At 42.6% G+C, this 12,425-nt stretch overlaps 1 protein-coding gene across 4 annotated transcripts in view; it reads left to right on the forward strand.

The window, feature by feature from the left end:
* The window catches only part of LUZP1 (leucine zipper protein 1), a 97,593-nt gene that overhangs the window by 66,701 nt on the left and 18,467 nt on the right, over positions 1 to 12,425 (forward strand). For 3 of the 4 annotated variants that reach the window (XM_017886508.1, XM_017886507.1, XM_017886505.1), the window contains exon 2: positions 4,796 to 4,900. The gene's annotated coding sequence lies outside the window, so the exon portion shown is untranslated. Of the gene's footprint in view, positions 1 to 4,273; positions 4,340 to 4,795; positions 4,901 to 12,425 lie in introns of all 4 variants that reach the window. The other variant, XM_017886506.1, reaches the window with a different exon arrangement.

Raw genomic sequence — 12,425 nt, forward strand, 5'->3', positions numbered from 1 at the left:
TCCGCCCGTCTCGGCCTCCCAAAGTGCTGGGATTACAGGCTTGAGCCACCGCGCCCGGCCTTTTTTTTTCTTTTTTTGAGATGGAGTCTCCTTCTGTCGCCAGGCTGGAGTGCAGTAGCTGGATCTCGGCTCACTGCAAACTCTGCCTCCCAGATTCAAGCGATTCTCCTGCCTCAGCCTCCCGAGTATCTGGGACTACAGGTGCACGCCACAACACCCGGCTAACTTTTGTATTTTTAGTAGAGACAAGGTTTCACCATGTTGGCCAGATGGTCTGGATCTCCTGATCTCGTGATCCGCCCGCCTCGGCCTCCCAAAGTGCTGGGATTATAGGCCTGAACCACCATGTCCAGCCTTGAGCATATTTTCTTTTACCTCATTGAGCTTAGTTATAATAGCTGTGTTAATATCTTTGTCTGAGAATTTTAGCATCCGGGTTGTCTTGGAGTTGCCCTCTGCTGATTGTCTTTTCCTTTGCAAATGGGTTTAATTTTTCTAGGGTTTTTTTTTTTTTTTGGAGACAGGGTCTCTCTCTGTTGCCCAGGCTGGAGTGCAGTGGTGTGAACATGGCTCACTGCAGCCTTGACTACTGGGCTGAAGTGATCCTCCTGCCTCAGCCTCCCAGGTAGCTGGGACCACAGGCATGCATCACCATACCTGGCTAGTTTTTTTAAAATTTATTTTCATTTTTTGTAGAGACAGTGTCTCACTGTGTTGCCCAGGCTGGTCTCAAAAACACTTTGGGCTCAGATGATCCTCCTGCCTTGGCCTCCCAAAATGCCAGGATTACAGGCATGAGCCACCGTACCCATATAATTTTTCTTGTTCTTTATGTAATTTGGAATTGTATTCTTCACATTGTGAATGTTGTATTGTGGAGACTTTGGTTTCTGTTGATGTTTTTGGTTTAGTAGACAATAACTCAGACTCAAAACTGCAAACTCTCTCACACCTGCAGTGGGTGGCAGTTCAAATCTCAGTTCAGTTCTTTTCTCTTTAACTGAGGTCTTTGGATTCTGCCCTGCCTGAGCCTGCCTTGCATGGCTCAGGGTTCAGCCAGAGACTGGGCAGAATTTACACACAGAACCCGAGACTCTCCTTCCTTCTCTGGCTCTCTTTTTTCTTACTTCCCGTGATCTCTGGCTGCTCTGGGCTGTTTCTTCAGGACAGAAAGCCTAGTGTTTGTTTTTTAATTGGAACTTCAGCTGGACCAGCCTCAGGCCAGAGCTCCAAAAATGGGGAGTTCATTGCATGTCAGCCCTTTCTTCCAACTTTCAACTTATTTTCAAAATCTGCCAACCCTTGTTCACTTCAGATAGTTTTTGTGTTTTATCCAGACTATAGTAGTTGTCTGTGGGAGGGTCATACTGAAAGCAGAATTTCGTACTGACATTTTATCTATTACTAAAGTGTTTGGGGACAAAATGTTTACTTGAACTGGTTTTGTAACCTTGGGCAAGTCTCGTTTCCCCTCTGGGACTCACTTGCTCCTCTGGGAAATGAGGTGGTTGGACTCTGATCTGTAAGAATCCTTTAATCTCTGCTTCTAGGCAGACAGACCCGTACACACATACTACCACCACTGTCACCACCAACAGTAACAACAAACAATAAGTGCCAGAAGAGATGCTTGAGGGAAGTGATGAGGATGGGTCTGTCATGGTGGAAAGCTCTCTGAAGTGGCATCACTAAGGAATTTGAGGATGTTTACAGTCATCCTCTTGTTTTGGGGACAGAGGGCGAGTACACTGAGGATGCAAGAAGTAAATGGCATTCAGAAGAAAGAAATCAGTTGCTGCTTGCTTCTACCCTTAGAAACAGGAGAGAATGTAGACAGTTGAAAACAAATCAGGGTTAGCTGGAGTTCCTCTTTCCTTTTGGCAGTGCATTCTGTCTTATTTTGAAGAGAAAAGCCCCTGGGCCTTAGTAACATGTCAGCAAATTTGGCAGTAGGTGGTAGGTGCTGGGACAGTAGATTTTAGCAGGGGTGCTGCTATCACTGTTAGGGCTGCAGAGACCTTAGGGGAGATAGACTAGATTTATGTGACCATTTCTTAGGGTTCAGAATTTTTATGTAGGAGAGGTTTTAGGCTATGCAGAAGAAGGTGTGTGTATGTGTGTGTGTGGGTGTGTGTGTGTGTGTTTGTGTGTGGGTGTTTGTGTGTGGGTGTTGTGTGTTTACGGTGGGTAGGGAGGGGGAATGAGACAGGTGGTGATGGGGCAGGACAAGAAGGTCTGTGGAACTGCCCTAAAGCTGTTTGAATACCAATCACACTTACTTTAACTTCCACTGATTCTTTTTTAAAAGCAGAGGGTGGAGAGCTAAAGCTTCCCCTACATCCACCTAAGCCATCTCTTGGGTGCTGCTTTGGTATAGATCCTTTTAAAAATTACTTTTAAAGGTAGAGTGTCACTCTGTCGTCTAGGCTGGAGTGTACTAGGACAATTGTGGCTCACTGCAGCCTCAAACTCCTGGGTTCCAGGTGATCCTCCTGTCTCAGTCTCCCAAGTAGCTAGGACTATAGGTGAGCATCACCATGCCCAGCTAATTAAAAAAAATTTTTTTGTAGAGATGGGGGCCTCGCTTTGTTGTTGTCGAGGCTGTTCTTGAACTCCTGGGCTCAAGCAATCCTCCTGCCTTGGCCTCCCAAAGTGCTGGGATTATAGGCATGAGCCACTGTGCCTGGCCTAGATCCTTTTTGATACTTATTTTCTAGCTGTTTTTATTATCAGTAACTTTTTTTTTTCCAGACAATGTCTCACTCTGTCGCCCAGGCTGGAGTGCAGTGGTGCGATCTGGGCTCACCACAAACTCTGCCTCTTGGTTTGAAGTGATTCTCTTGCCTCAGCCTACTGAGTAGCTGGGATTACATTCACATGCCACCATGCCCAGCTCATTTTTGTATTTTTAGTAGAGACGGGGTTTCACCATATTGGCCAGGCTGGTCTTGAACTCCTAGCCTCAGGTGATCCACCTGCCTCAACCTCCCAAAGTGCTAGGATTACAGGCGTGAACCACTGTGCCTGGCCAATATTATCAGTAGCTCTTCTCTTTGGGAGGCTGAGGTGGGAAGATTACTTGAGGTCATGAGTTTCAGACCAGCCTGGGCGACATAGTGAGACCCCATCACTACAAAAAAAATTTTTTTTCCAAATTTTATTGGCTTGAGGCTTGAGTTACTCCTGTTCCCCTCATCTTTTAAACTGTTTTTAAAAACTCTCATTATTTGTCCATCTTCATTCTAGCCTTTTTGCTCTCTAGGAAGAGGCAGGGATGGATTCGTGTGTGTGTGCGCACGTGCAGGTGCATATGTGTGTGTGTGTGTGCGCGCGCGTGCATGCATGTTTTGCTGGAGGTGTGGAAGTTGGATTGAAGGGACCAATAGTCTTGGAAGGCAGTCACAAGGTGGCTTGCAGGGGTTTGCAGGGGGGAGGCAGTTGTGACGAAAGAAGGGAGGATAGTTTGAATGTAAGATCATGTACAAAAGTTTTAGGTTTACCACTAGCTTAGAAGCTACCTTTCCATTTTCCTCAAGAGTAAGTGAGAAACACAAGAAGTTTGACCCAGATTTTCCATCTCTAGTATCTCTTCTCTGATTTTAGGGGTAAGATTCAATGGGATGTTAGGCTTTTCAACTCTCCTATAGAAGGCTGCTTGTTACAAAGCCGGAGGGTAAGTTTGCAGACAGAGAAGCTATTTTTAGTTCTAATTGATATTGGGTGGTTCAGGGTTCTTTTGAGGACCGAGTCTAGAAGGCAACAAAATGAGAGCCAGCATGGTGAAAGGACTTTCAAAGTCAGACAGACTTGAGTTTAAACTCTGTCATTTAATAGCAAGCTGTAAGACCTTGGACAAGTCACTTCTTGAAACTTAGATTCTTTATCTGTAAGGTAGAGGTAACATTATCTTCTTATTGTCTTATATAAAACATAAAGCATAGTGCTCAGGGTTGGTAAATACCCCACGTATGTTTTTTTCCTATCTTCTAGAACATCTTATTTTTACTAGAATCCTTTCTTTTCTGCTAAATAATTGCGTGACTCACTACCAAGTTTTAGTTTCCTTCCGTAAAACAAGGACATTTAACTGAAGGTTGAGTATCCCTTATCTGAAATCCCTGGGACCAGAAGTGTTTTAGATTTCAGATTTTTAAAAAAATATTTGCATGTATATAGTGACATGTCTTGGGATAAGACCGAAGTCTAAACATGAAATTCATTTATGTTTCCTATACATCTTATATAGCCTGAAGGTAATTTTATTTTTCTCCAGGGGACATTGAATAAACCTGAGTATTGTGTGCCTGTATTTTGACTGCGACCTATCACATGAGATCAGGTATGGTTTTCCACTTGTGGAGTCATGTGGGCACTCAAAACGTTTCAGATTTTTGGAGCATTTTGAATCTGGGATTTTCAGATTAGGGATGCTCAACCTGTAGTTGATTTCTGAGATGCTTCCTAGCTGTAAGATGTCATATACATTTTTAGACTATTGAGAAATGTTTAGGTGTTTTAATTTAAGCAAAGACAGTGGGTTCTACCCTAGGACCATATCATCTTATAGGGAAGGGGAAGTCTCCTACAGGCAAATTCTTTCTTGACTTTCCTGAGAGAGGCATAGCCAGCTTAGCCAGGTTCCTTTAGTGTCAGGATCTAGATGCAGGTTTTACCTTGGCCCCTTGCTGACAGTGAATTGTATGTAAAAGTCTTTGGGACAGCCCTCTGGGTCAGCTCAGTCTTGGTATGATTCATGCATTACCTATCTCTTCTATTCTGTTTATATTCTATCCAGGTCAAGAGACAACTGTCTTTGAAAGATAGTGAGTGACTGTTTCCAAAACTGCAAGCAAAGGGAGAGCCGCCAGAAGTTTGATGGAAAGCTTGAATTGCCTAAATGGTAAGTATGTTGTACAGTGAAACCTGGGCATACCAATAGGATTGGGTGGTTTCTGAAGCCACTATAATTTTGCCACTACTGGAAGCGGGGAGGAAAGTCAGTATTTGTGATGGCCTATTATGAACCAAATACTATGTTGAGTACTTTACATGTTTTCTCCTTTAACCAACCAATCAACCTGATGAGGGTGAAAAATCCTTGTATGAAGTCAGCAACCAAAAGAAGTAGGCCACCCTCAAGAAGTAGCTACCATTTATTGAATATTTACTCTATGTCGGGCGCAGTCCTGTTGGACATGTTAGCTCCCTACCAACCCTGTGAAGTAAGTACTGTTGTCATCACCACAAGGAAACAAGCTTAGAGAGGTTAAATAACTCTTCCAAGTTCACACAAGTAGTAGAACTAGGTTTCAAACTTGCGTTACTTTCTTTCCTTTTTTTCTGAGACTGGGTCTCACTCCCATTGCCCAGGCTGGAGGGCGGTGGCATGATCATAGCTCACTGCAGCCTTGACTTCCTGGGCTCAGGTGAGCCTCCCACCTCAGCCTCCCGAGTAATTGGGACTACAGGTGTGCACCACCATGCCCAGCTAATTTTTTGTAGAGACTGGGTCTCTGTATTGTCCAGGCTGGTCTTAAACTGCTGGGCTAACGCAGTCCTCCTGCGTTGGTCTCCCAAAGTGCTGGCATTATAGGCATGAGCCACCACCACAGTGGGTTATTTTCATTACACTGTAATGTTTCTCTTTTGAGAAAGTTACTTTTTGGTTGAGGCTGTGACTGATTTAACGTTGGAAAAGCCAAGCAAAATACAAAACCTTTTGATCAACAACTAGCTTCTTTTCCTAGCCATATGTGGGTTTTATGTGCCAATGTTTTATTGGTTGGTGTTGGCTAAGGCAGAGGAGAGCACTAATGAAATAGAAGGGAGAGAAATGAGAACTTGAGTGGTGAGTGGCCAAGAGACCCAGTGGTCTTGGTTGCTACTGATAGCTGGATGATAGAGAAAACTTCCCTAGGAAAGTAGAGCAATAGGATAACTCAGAATGAGTGGGAAATGGGTTCTCCTCATAGCAGTGACTGGGCATAGGAAAGGAATCTTAACAAAGCCTCTTGCTCTCATGTCAACCCCTCTTAGGAAATAGGCGCAGTTAGGGATAATACAGAACTCTTCCAAGGAGTGGGGAAATTCAAGACAAACTCTTGCCCTGTTAATTGGTTCAGGATTCTTGTTCTGTTCCTTTCCCTGGAGCATTTCTCTTACCTCAGAGAACTGGGTTATGAAATTAATTTCTTGTTGGGCGAGTGGCAGCCAGTATTTGGTCTCTTTTAATGGAAGAACCAATGGTGTTTTCATATATTTGGTGAAATTTTGGGGAGAACAACCATTTTATTCATAAAACTTATTACACATACCTATTTTTTATTTTTTGAGACGGAGTCTTGCTCTGTTGCCCTGTCTGGAGTGCACTGGCAAACTTGGCTCACTGCCACTGCAAACCTCCGCCTCCTGGGCTCAAGCGATTCTCCTGTCTCAGCCTCCCGAGTAGCTGGGATTATAGGTGTATGCTGCCACGCCCGGCTAATTTTTGTAGTTTTCGTACAGACAGGGTTTCACCGTGTTGGCCAGGCTGGTCTTGAACTCCTGACCTCAGGTGATTTGCCCACCTCAGCCTCCCAAAGTGCTGGGATTACAAGTATGAGCCACTGCGCCCAGCCTACACATACTTATTATGCATAAAAGATTTTGCTATATACTGGGGCTAATGTTCTGATGACAAAAAAATAATTGACCGCTTACTACATGCCTTAGTTATTGGAACCAAGTATACAGCATTAAACAAAATAGAAAAAGTCCTTGCTCTCAAGGATTGTATTCTAATGGGTAGAAACAGATAAAAATGAATAATTAGATATAAATAAATAAACAGGTAAATAGATAAATAACATCCACTAGATTGTACATGCTAAGAAGACAAAAAAGCAGCGTAAGGTGATAGTGGTAGGGAGCTGAGGGATTGCTTCTTTATGTATAGCAAGCAAGGAAGGCCTCTGATGAGGTGGTATTTTAAGCTAAGATCTAAAAGAAGTAAGGAGTCCAGCCAGGGAGATATCTGGGGGAAGGAAAAGCATCCTAGGCAGAGGGAACAGCAGGTATAAAATCTGTGAGGGATGAGATGAGTGTAACTGGTCATGTATAAGGACCCATAAGGAGGCCATGTGGCTGGAGTGGAGTCGTAGGGAAGGAGCAGCAGATGAGTGATGGGACCTAGATCTTGTAGGGCCGTAGCCATGTGACACCTTTGGAGTGCATTGTATTCTAAGTGAGGTGCACTAGAGAGTTTAGAGCAGAGGAGTGACTTGATCTGACTGATGTTTTAAAAGGCCTACTCTGGTTGTTGTGGGAGAACAGACTGTGGAGGGTGGGGAAGGATGGACAGTGATGGGAGCAGGGAGACAAGTTAGGAAGCTTTTGCAGTAATCAGTAGTCCAGGGCAGGGATGATGGTAGGTTGGACCTGGGTGGTAGTGGTGGCTAACCAGAAAGCAATGGATTCTAGACATATTTTGAAGGCTCTCAAATTTTAATTCTCCCCATAGACATGTTTGATTTTTTTTTCTTTTTTTTTAAAAATTTTTGTCTTTGTTTTTTGAGACGGTCTTACACTCTGTCACATAGGCTGGAGTATAGTGGTGTGATCTCAGCTCACTGTAGCTTTGACCTCCCAGGCTCGGTTGATCCTCCCGCCTCAGCCTCCTGAGAAGTTGGGACTACAGGCACATGCCACCACGCCCAGCTAATTTTTATATTTTTTGTAGAGAAAGAGTTTCGTAGTGTTGCCGAGGCTGGTCTCGAACTCCTGGGCTCAAGCTGTCTGCCTGCCTCAGCCTCCCAAAGTGCGCTATGATTATGGGCATGAGCCACTGTGCCCATCTGAGATGTTTGATTTATTTGGAGTTAACGTCTGGGTCACATGGGTTTAAGGATGTCATTGGAAACTTGACAGTGATCTCGGTTAAAATTCTAAAATTGATTGATCAAAGAATGAGAACAACAGTGACACCTAGAAGCCAGCTTGTATTCATTAAGAATAAATCATGCTAGCTGATAACAATTCTTTTTTTTCTTTAAGCCTTGCCATGATTTTTTTTAAATGATCGGTCCAAGTTCAGTATAAAATATTAGAGAATAGACATAGGCAAAACAGAAAAAAAGCACATTATCCAGAAATAATTACCATATAGCAGTTTGGTATATATCAGCACATTTCATTTTTGGAAGGATTCCTAGGTTGCTGGAGGATTGGAATGTGCTACAAAGGTAATGTTTCTTAAGTGCTAAAATTAGGTATTTAATGTTTTCTCATGTGATCCCAAGACAAAAAAAAATTTGACCTGGCTTCGGAGCTTGTTGAATAATTGCACTCAGGAATTGTAGTAGATCGGTGTTAATCTATAGGAGGTGTTTTTAGTGACATTCTACAGGGCTGTCAGGGCTGTTTTGGTTATATTTTGTTTTGAACATCAATTTGGATGAAGATATAGAAAAGACATGCCTATGAGACTTACATAGTGAATGCTTGCAGGCTAGACAGTGTAGAGAATATTTAGTCAAGGGATTAAAACTAAGAAGTTGAAATCCAAAAATAATAAATAATAATTTAAGCCGAAACTTACATGACACTTACTGTGGACCAGGTACTAGTCTAAGCAATTCTTGCATTAACTCATTTACACATACCATAATCTTACAGGTATTGAAGCATAGAGAAGTCAAATGACTTATCCAAGGTCACACAGCTAGTAGCTAGTAAAGTCAGAGTTTGAACTTAGGCTGCCTGGCTTCAGAGTTCGTAAACTTTAATCATTGTATCGCATTGCCTGCAAAAGAATTAAACCCCATATTTCGGTTATTAAAAATGAGATTTAACAGTTTATTTGGAAACAAAACAAGTATGAGTCTACAAACTGGTACTATGGCTGCCAGATTAGTTCATGCAATCTTGGACTTCGTTATGAGAACTGGGCAGCCCAGGTCATCTTTCATCCATCCCACCCTTTTACTCCATTTGAACTGTCCTGGTTCAGGCCCTCATCCCATCTCTTGCCTTGACTATTAAAATAGCACCCTAGTTTATCCTGCTAGAACGGTCTTTCAAAAACTGCAGTTCTGATTGTGTTACTCCCTTACTTAATCCCTTTATCCAAGACAGGTTGCAAATTTGCTTCCCATTTCCACTTGCAGGTATGTGTGTTTTGGAGGACTATACAGTGGTACTCTTTTTATTTTCTCTTTTTTAAAATCTGAATTCATTGGCTACATTTAAGAGATTATATATAAAAGTAGGGCATAACCCCTGTTAGCTATAGTCCTTCTAGGCCGTTGAACTCATTTAAATCATTGGCCTGATCTCTTTGGCACTTGCATTTCAGCCTTTGGCATAAAGGCTAATCATCTTTCCTAGAATGTAGTGCCTAGATCTGAAAATAGTCCCCTTTATGTAAATTTGGCCAGTACGGAATGCAATAAAACTATTACATTAATTTATTTACAAAACATTTATAAGGTTCCTACCTTGCCCCTGTCACTGTATTCAGTGCCCAGGACTGAAAAATGAAGGTAACAGTCCCTGCTCTCAGAGCCCAGCAGAGGAATGACAGATATTTTAAGTATCATGGGTATAGTGATAGAAGCATCTACAGAATTTAGGATGGTGCATTTCTCTTGTGGGGAAGGATGGTTTGAAAAGGAAGTCCTCAGAGAACAGATGCATTAAAAGATGTTTACCATTGGGCCAGGTGTGGTGACTCACACCTGTAATCCCAGCACAAGGCCAAGGCAGGTGGATCACTTGAGGTCAGGAGTTCAAGACCAGTGTTGGCAACATAGTGAAACCCTGTCTCTAGTAAAAATAGAAAAATTAGGTGGGTGTGGTGGCGCACACCTGTAATCCCAGCTACTCGGGAGGCTGAGGCAGTTCTCGAGAATTGCTTGAACCCAGGAAGTGAAGGTTGCAGTGAGCTGAGATCGTGCCACTTCACTCCAGCCTGGATGATGGAACAAGATTCTGTCTCAAAAAAAAAAAAAAAGGTGTTTACTGTTGGAATGGCTGTGGGTTGGTGGGGCTTGGAAGGAAAGGAGATAAGGGAATGTTCCTCAAACAGTACACCCTCAGCCTCTGCACTTGCTGTAACATTTCAGGGGCCTCAAACCTACCGCCCAAATCTTACCAGTTAATTGCTCTTCCCCTTGTGTCTCTGGTGTCAGCCACGCTGAATTAAATTCCCCAAATGCAGCATTGTTTTGTTAGCTTGTTCATTCCCTCTCTCCCTCTCTTCCTCCCTCCCCCCTTCCCAATAAACAACTATTTTATACTCTTTATGTACTAAGCACTGTTCAAGGGGTGGGGATACAGCAGTAAAAAATTACAAACACAAAAAAAAACGCTTCTGACCTCATGCATCCTACTTCTGGTAAGAAGAATCAGTGTAAATAAATTTACAAGTAATCAGGTGGTTAAATGTGCCAAGAAGAAAAATAAGTAGGATATCTTACCTTAGAGATGTCCAAAGATGGAGTGAGTTGTCTTGGGAGGAAGTGACTGTCATTCCTGTCATTAGAAGTGTCTGAACGGAAGCTGAGTGACTACTTGCTAGATAACGTCTGCATTGAGTGGGAGGTTGGACTTGATGATCACTAAATCCTTTCCAACATGAAGAATCTCTATATGCTAGCTGGGTTCCTAACTCTGAGTTTGCATATCCAAATTACATGAATTTGTGATTCTGGGAAAAATAATGTAAGCCCTGTAATTAAATAGAAATGTGCAAGAATTTGATGGTGAGACTTAGACAGTCTAAGATTTTAAAACAGGTAACTACAAGTGGTCAGGCGGAAGCTGCTTGAAAATAGCTCTTGGCCAGGGCCAGTGGCTCACGTCTATAATCCCAGTACTTTAGAAGGCTTGAAAGGCAAAGTGGGAGGATGGCTTGAGTCCAGGAGTTTGGGACCAGCCTGGTCAGCATAGAGACCCCCTCTCTACAAAAAAAAAAAAAAAAAAAAAAAAAAAAAAGAGAGAAAAATTAGCCAGGCATGGTGGCGTGTGCCCATAGTCCCAGCTGCTTGGGAGGCTGAGGTGGGAGGATTGCTTGAGGCTAGGAGGTGGAAGCTGCAGTGAGCTGTGGTTGTTCCACTGCATTACAGCCTGGTAGACCCTGTCTCAAAAAAATAAAAAATAAAAAAAAATTGCTCCCATTATCCTTTAGATCGGAGATTGGCAAATTCTGGCAGACAGGCCCACTGTCTTTTGCTTTTAAATTTTAATAACTTATTTAAATAGAGACAGGGTCTTGCAGTATTGCTAAGACTGGCATTGAACTCCTGGCCTCAAGCAGTCCTCCCCCCATATCCTCCCAAAGTGCTGGGATTACAGGCGTGAGCTGCCATGCCCTGCCCACTGCCTGTTTTTGTAAATCAAGTTTAATTGAAACATAGTTATGTTCATCCACTTCTGTACAGTATGTATGTGGTTGCTTCATCACTACATTGTCAGGGTTCAGTAGCTGGAATAGAAACCTAAAATATTTACTCTCAAACTAAGTTTGCATACTTACATGTATACTATCAAACTTTAAAAAAAAAGTTTGCCGACCCCTCTTTAAATGACTATTGGGAACAGGAAGTGAATCATGGCAGCTGTGTTAGGAGAAAGGGCAGGGCAGGCCTGATTATGTTCTATTTCAGACCTTCCTGATCTGCCAGGACAGGAAGAAGAGCCACCCTCCAAAATGCTGGATGGGGCCACTTGGAACTGGGTTCAGGAACTTTGACAGAAAGAGCCCTGAATGAGAGACAGCTGGCACTGTATCTTGCTAGCGTGAATTAGAACTGAGCCAGGTACTAATGTAGGGGAAGTTGGCATGAAAAAGTGAGACTGTCCTTCCCTTTGTAAAAACATTCCTATGATTTTCCAAGTAATATAAACAATATTCCTTCTCAGACCCCTCCCTTAGGCACATTTAATTACTTCTTCTGAGATTCTGATGTATATGTATGATAGTACAATATGCTAAGGAAAAAAAAAAAAGCAGGATAGAAGACAGGACGCAAAAGGGTGGGTGCTATCGTATGTAAGATGGTCAGGGAAGACTTCAGGCAAAGGTAAGATTTTCTACTTATCTTGGCAAAATGTTGGGTGCATCATAGGTGTTCTATAAGTGTCTGCTAAATAAATGAATTTTGCCTGGATAAACATACTTAAGAGAGAGTAAGGGAGACAGTAGGAAGAGAGGCATCTACTTTGCTTTTGGATGATCTGGGAGGTAGCAAAGCATTTCTTACTCTGGCTATGCTTAGGGCCAAAAGGTCAGAGATAAGTAACCTCCTAACCCCATTTTCAGTCTAGTTCCTTGTTTAGTCTGGGGAGAAGGGATGATCTTAGTGAATCACTATTTTTAGGAGGATTCTCCCTGATGAAACTTACTTTAGGTATGCATAGGACTTTTCTTTTCTTTTCTTTTTTTCTTT

Source organism: Rhinopithecus bieti, unplaced genomic scaffold (genome assembly GCF_001698545.2).
Source record: "Rhinopithecus bieti isolate Rb0 unplaced genomic scaffold, ASM169854v2 scaffold_14826, whole genome shotgun sequence".
Taxonomy (NCBI): Eukaryota; Metazoa; Chordata; class Mammalia; order Primates; family Cercopithecidae; genus Rhinopithecus; species Rhinopithecus bieti.